This window comes from Equus przewalskii, chromosome 31 (genome assembly GCF_037783145.1).
Source record: "Equus przewalskii isolate Varuska chromosome 31, EquPr2, whole genome shotgun sequence".
In the NCBI taxonomy this organism is placed as follows: domain Eukaryota; kingdom Metazoa; phylum Chordata; class Mammalia; order Perissodactyla; family Equidae; genus Equus; species Equus przewalskii.
In genome coordinates this window covers 25,875,487-25,882,413 of record NC_091861.1, presented here as the reverse complement: position 1 = coordinate 25,882,413, position 6,927 = coordinate 25,875,487, and the positions used below count along the sequence as shown (strand labels likewise).

Below are 6,927 nucleotides of genomic sequence, written 5' to 3'. Positions count from 1 at the left end.
GTGTTGCATCCCATCATGTAGCCACCCCAGGAAGACTGACACCTGGGCCATGAAATTCTCCTTCCTTGAGAAATAGGGAGGTGAAAAAACGGTGGCAGGTTGTAGACTACACTGCTTGTTCCTTCTGTGTGCTTGGCACCTCTTGTAAGCCTCTGCTTTCAGAGCCTGAGTGTTGTGTGCTGATTGGAACAGGTAGATTCAGAAGAAATGGAGCAGCTGTTCCTTCTGCAGGAGCACTTAGACTTTCCTGTGAACTTGGAATCAGCTCTAAGGCTTAAGCCTTTGGTAATATGACCTGGGGAGGCCAAGACCATGGTGACTTAAGCCCTCCCCAAATCCAAAAGCCATAGAGAAACCTACAGCCCTCCAGCAATACCTCACACCCGGCCTGGGCAGCGGACCCACGCAGAAAGATATCCTGGATTTTTATAGCGTGTTCAGATTCTTCCTTAGGGATTATGTTTACTGTCCACCCCTGCTACTGCATACCATGGCCGCTGAATCAGGGATTCTCTGTCTTACTTTTTGTAAGCCAATTCGTGGCCATCTGGAACATTCTCCAAGTCTTAGCCTCCTCATAGCTAGAGTATGCTTAAATATACTTAACGCAAATAGTTGTTGTGAGTATTGAATGAGGTAAAGCCCAATTAATATTATTATACTGAAAGAGAAGATATACTTATTGGGTTTCCCCAATTTTAAAATCATGGCGATTATTACTTTTTTACTTTATAAAATACTTATGAACTGATTTATGTAATATTTCCTTTTTTAACAGTCCTATGTTGAGGTATGATTATATACAGTAAAATGTATAAATATTAATTGTACAGATGGATGATTTTTTCTTTTTTGGGGAGGAAGATTGTCCCTGAGCTAATATCTATGCCAGTCTTCCTCTGTTTTGTATGTGGGACGTCATCACAGCATGGCTGATGAGTCGTGTGTAGGTTCATACCTGGGATCCAAGCCTGCGAGCCCCAGGCCGCTGAAGCAGAGAGCGCCTGAACTTAACCACTACGCCACCAGGCTGGCCCCTAGATTGCTGATTTTTGGCAAATGTATACACCTGTGTAACCAAAATACAGCTTTCATCACCCCAGAAAGTTCCTTCCTGCCTCTTTACAGTCCATCCCTCTCACTCTAATTGATTTCTATTCACCCAAGATTAGTGTCACCCCTTCCAGACTTTCTCATTAAATGGACCGTACACTGTATACACTTTTGTGTCTCCCACCAGCACTGTATGAGAATTCCAGTTCCACACCCAAATCACCATTTGGTATTTTCAGTCTTTTTTATTTTTGGCCACTCTAATGGGTGTGTAGTGATATTCTATTGTGTTTTTAATTTTGCATTTTTATTCTTCAAGTCATCATGTTTCATCATTAAACTCATTCCATCCAGTTATTATATCAAAGTTATTAAAACAATGAGTTCTCATCTTAGTTTTTCAAATTCTAAATTCACAGCTGAATATTTCATTTTAAACAATGTATGTGACGTAAACCATTTCAGGAAAGACCCCTTACGATGCCGTAAACAAAGTCATGGTTTCTAGACCAAAAGTTTTACTTTGAATAAGAGAGAGATTTAGCTACATTGGAGCAAGTTTGCCTTATGCATCCAAGAAAAAGAAAAAAAAGCACTGCTTTATATATTTGTCATTGTCTTGCCTTGGAAAAGTGTCCCATAAAAACACGCACGTGTGCACACACGCGCATCCTCAGAAGCCCAGTCAGATAGATTTGACATGCATGCGTTTGGTGTGACTACAGGTCCAGGGCGACGTGTAGCTCAGTGTTTCTCAACCCTGGCTGTACCAGGCCCCACCTGCAGATATTCTGATTCAGTTGGTTTGAGCTGAGTCTTTGATAACTGGTATTTTTAAAAGGCTCTCCAATGGGGCTGGCCCCGTGGCCGAGTGGTTAAGTTTGCGCGCTCCGCTGTAGGCGGCCCAGTGTTTCGTTGGTTCGAATCCTGGGCGCGGACATGGCACTGCTCATCAGACCACGCTGAGGCAGCGTCCCACATGCCACAACTAGAAGAACCCACAACGAAGAATACACAACTATGTACCGGGGGGCTTTGGGGAGAAAAAGGAAAAAATAAAATCTTTAAAAAAAAATAAATAAATAAAATAAAATAAAATAAAAGGCTCTCCAAGTGATCTTAATGTTCAGCCTAGGTTAAGAACCACTAGTAATTGATATTTATTGAGTTCTTGCTATTGCTCAAGCTCTGTATTAAATGCTCTGGGGGTGTAACGGGTTGAGGAGTATAAAGTTCAGTACTCTGGGGGACATAAAGAGGACTAAGATACATAAAGAGTCCATAATAATGTGATCTTGAGCCGCCATAAACGCTACCACGGTCATGCTAAGTGCTTGTGGAACCGCTATGAGTTTAGTAGCACCATCTCTTAGGTGTTGGCAGGATGCATGGGAACCTTCGTGTGCACACACACAAACAGCACGTCGATAAGACCCCTATAAGAGATGACAGTCAATTGTGTCATTATTGGTTTCATTGTGCTACATGAGCAGTACCCTATACCAGCGATTCTCAAAATGTTCTCTGCATTGCATGCCTGTAACCAAAACCATTGCCTTGAGTCATAATTACCAAACCTATTAATGATGCATCGGCAACACTCATTGTCAGGTGCAGGGCCCCGATTGACTAGGTTGTTAGTTAGGTACAGTTCCTGCATCCCTACCTGTTATATCCATTGCTTCCTTCCAACTACGGAAAACAGTATCAGAAAGTCAATGAGTGAGTGGTGTGACAAAAATAACTTTGAATACATTCTTACTTTTAGGAAAATGATTGGTACCTTCAGTATTCTGACTATTGTTGGTTAACACCTTATTTCCTCCAACTGTGTTCACCACAGTAAACTCATATGGGAATATTTAGGGATATTGTGAATATTCGAGGGAATTGCAGCAATCCTCGACGTTTGTCAGACATCTTATGAACTTCTAGCTCGAGGTAGTTCACTGTTTGCACAGGACATCGAGCTCCGTTCCTTTTGATGACCTCATATCTTTGTGAAGCTGAGTTTTGGGAGACTTCTGAGATTAAAAAGCGAGTATCAAGGGCCAGCCTGGTGGTGTAGCAGTTACGCTTGCACACTCCAATTCGGCAGCCAGGGTTCTCTGGTTCGGATCCCAGGCATGGACCTATGCACTGCTTATCAAGCCATGCTGTGGCAGGCGTCCCAAAATAGAGGAAGATGGGCACGGATATTAGCACAGGGCTAATCTTCCTCAAAAAAAAAATTAAAAAAGCAAGTATCAGGACCAGCATGGTGGCATAGTAGTTAAGTTTGTGGACTCCACTTTGGTGGCCTGGAGTTCCTAGGTTCGGGTTCTTGGCGCAAACCTAGCACTGCTTGTCAAGCCACACTGTGGTGGCATCCCACATAAAATAGAGGAAGACTGGCACAGATGTTAGCTCAGCAACAATCTTCCTCAAGCAAAAAGAGGAAGATTGGCAACAAATGTTAGCTCAGGGCCAATCTTCCTCACACACACACACACACACACACACACACACACACACACAAAAGCAAGTATCATGAGAAAACCAATGGAGAACCAAAAGTGATGTGTGGATGTCCAGTCTGACTCTGAGATTTGAGAAGCTGTGCAGCGTCCAACAAACATGCACATCTTATTGGTAAGTAATTGTGATTCTTTAAGAATAAAATAAAAATATTATTTGTTTTCTCAAATTATACGTATTATATTTTTCAAATGGCTACTAAGTTGTTAGGACATAAATTCTAAGTTGTTTAGATTTAACTGCTCAGTCAGCTGACCAGCCAGTGTTTGTTTGCTGGTTGGTTGTCTAAGGGGTTCTGTAAAAAAATTACGGACGTGCTTAAGGGCACCATGAACGGACGGGTGTGATTGCAGCATGCCAGTGAATTGCAGCATCAGAGCTCAGAATTTGTGCTCTTGACAATCTGGATTTTAATATAACTGAATTTGCCTTGTCTCCATCTAAACTCATCTATTTATTCCACCAATATTTATTGAAAACTCACTATAAAGTAAATAGTACCCAGGGGCATACACTAATGACTGATACAAGACTTCTCTTGTAAGTTTCCTTTCTATCTTCCTACACAAATGTACTTCCTACAGAATGAACTATTTGGTTATAAGTTCTTCCTTCTGTGTAACACATGTAAAAATACTGTATCCCTGAAGAAAGAATTAGAACTAATAATTCTACCACATTACCATTTTCTACTTCCCCAAATTATGCAGATGTATCAATAATTCAAGAAAACTTCCTGTGCAATGTACTAGACAATTTGAAGCTGTCAGAGCCAAAGCTTTCGACAGAGGAGCAAGATGACATTTGTGACTCAGGAACTGGAAGGCAAACTCAGCATTCACCAACATGATCATTATCCTTCAAGGGTGAAAGATTAGTCACTTCACCTTTAAGAGAAAGCCCACTGGATGTGCTGGGAAATAAAGGAGAATTTTAACTTCAGAAACAGTCTTATCCCACAGGATAAGCACTCTTCGGAAAGTTCTACTAGTTATTTTTTCTTCTTCTTTTTTTTAAACTGAATAATACTACTGGTGTTTTAAACAGTAAGACTCCAAATACCAGGGTAACGTGATGAAAATTTAATACCGGAAAATTTAAAAGTAGTTATCTAAAAAATCGTTTTATATTTTACCTCATAGCCAGAAATACTATGCCACTGTTGATGCATGCCAAGGGGACACTGAAACAATTCAGGCCCTCAAACATTTGAAAGCTCCTTTCTGGAAGTTCTGCACAATTCCCAAATTTATTGTGATTTCTTTCAATGACATAGATTTGGATTTAGAGCAAAACATTGAAAAAAAGACAAAGTTTTTAAAACATTCTCTCCTATTTTCTTCCACTATTCCTTAACTAGAGTTTGAATTATTGAATCATCAAGAAAATGGCCAAAAGGGAAGATAGGAGAGGAAAAAGGAAGAGGCGGAGGAAGAAGAAGAAATATGTAAATATTAACCTCAAGAGAACCAGAATAAGTAGAATTTACCATAGTTAATCAAGTTAAAAATTGAAGCTGGCATTGCAAAATTTGCTCTTATGCCAAAGGATTTCCACCAGGAAAAATAGCCATCTTTCTCTAGCTTAGAAGAAAGAAAATACTTCATTTATGTAAGTCTTCTTTATTGAAGAGACTTGTTGCAAAGACTTACCACATTGAATGAAAGACTGCCACCCACTGAGGCCACCATTGCCTGAGTGGGGAAAACAAGCAACCTTCATCATGGGTCTCCTTTCCTCCTCTTACGTGTCCTAGAGCTCCAATGTTTATTTCAGCATTCCAAGTTTCTTCATCCATTCTCCCACTCATTCCTCAAGTGGAAAAGTGGTTCCCCCATCACTAACCATGTGCTGGTAGATGATCTATTTTGTAAATCTGAAAATCAGTTAAAGCTGTTTGTTTGCATAGGAAATTATAACTGCTGACTACTTCAAACGTTTATAAACATTTTATCTATTCAACTTTCTAAGGTCATCTGGTGCTCTTTTTAATTTGAGGGGCATAAATAGTGGGTAGGTGTTTTGTGGGCATGGGCATTGAGAAAGTTATTTACAAAGCTATTACTTAAATTCTGAAATACTGAGCTGGCTTGGCATCTGTTATTGGCTGAATTGTGACCCCCCCCCCCAAAGTTCATATGTTGAAGCTCCAGTACCTCAAAATGTGACAGTACTTGGAAACGGTGATACCAAACCTTTAATCTCAGGTCTATGCCGGATGTACAGTAAGGCAATCACTGAGACTCCAATGCTTGGAGATAAAGAAATGTTTATTTGAATTGGCCAAAACAAGAAGCCAGGAGAGGATGTTCTCTCAGATCCAAGTTAACAAAGGAAGAAAGAGAGGATCTTTATAGGGCTAAGGGACTTGGGAGGTGGGGTTTTGTGGAAACAAAGGGTAAGTCCGTGTTTCTTTCACTTCAGATAAGACCTTGAGCAACTAGACTTCTTTGGCGCCAGCCACAGTTGAGGTTGGGTTATCTGGTGGTCATAACTTCCTTAAAGGCATCCTTTTTCTTCTGCAAACAAGCTCATAAATCCTTGTGACCACTAAGTCATCTCTCTAATTAAACAAGAAAACAGCAAATTAGCAAACTATAATTATGCATGGGCTGCGAAGCAAGCATTTGGGCTCTACAAATACATGTAACAGGGATTGAAGTTATTTATCTAGGATTTCTCTAGGTACTGACTTCTCTTCATCTGCGGCTGTGTTGGGAACAAGGTTGAAGTGTAACTATGTTCTTATGGAATCTTTAGAGTAATCCTCAGGTCCCTGGCTTCAATAGGGTCTTTACAGAGGTAATTAAGTTAAAATGAGGCCCTTATCCGATCTGACTGATGTCCTTCTAAGAAGAGGAGATTAGGACATGTGGAGAGACACCAGGAAGGCATGCACACAGAGAAAATATCACGTAAAGAGGCAACAAAAGGACAGCCATCTGTAAGCCAACGAAAGAGGCTTTAGAGGAAACTAACTCGGTGCCATCTTGACCTTGAACTTCCGGCCTCCAGAACTGTGAGAAAATAAATTTCTGTTGTTTAACCCACCCAGTCTGTGGCATTTTGTTACGGCGGCCCTAAAAAACTGTTATGGCATCTTAGAATTAACTGGTCTATATTTGAAATCTTACAATGTTATTGAGCCGTATTTTAGTCTGCCATGGAAGCCTTAAAACAATAGAGGAGATTTAGGTTTCGTTTGTAAGGAGAGCATGGTTTTTTAAGAATTATTATAGAAATCTTCAGTGTTCTCCATTGATAAGAATGTTGAATAGAACTTTGGAAGAGAAATAAAAATGATTCTAAGTTTGTTTTTGTTATTAAACTTGATGAAAGAAAACAGTGCTCTGAAAA

At 40.2% G+C, this 6,927-nt stretch overlaps 1 long non-coding RNA gene across 1 annotated transcript; it reads left to right on the top strand.

The window, feature by feature from the left end:
- Positions 1–798: 798 nt before the first annotated feature.
- On the top strand, positions 799–6,616 carry LOC139080663 (uncharacterized). Its single transcript, XR_011535345.1, has 2 exons — positions 799–3,684; positions 4,931–6,616. It is a non-coding gene; the product is annotated as an uncharacterized lncRNA (long non-coding RNA).
- The last annotated feature ends 311 nt before the right edge of the window (positions 6,617–6,927 follow it).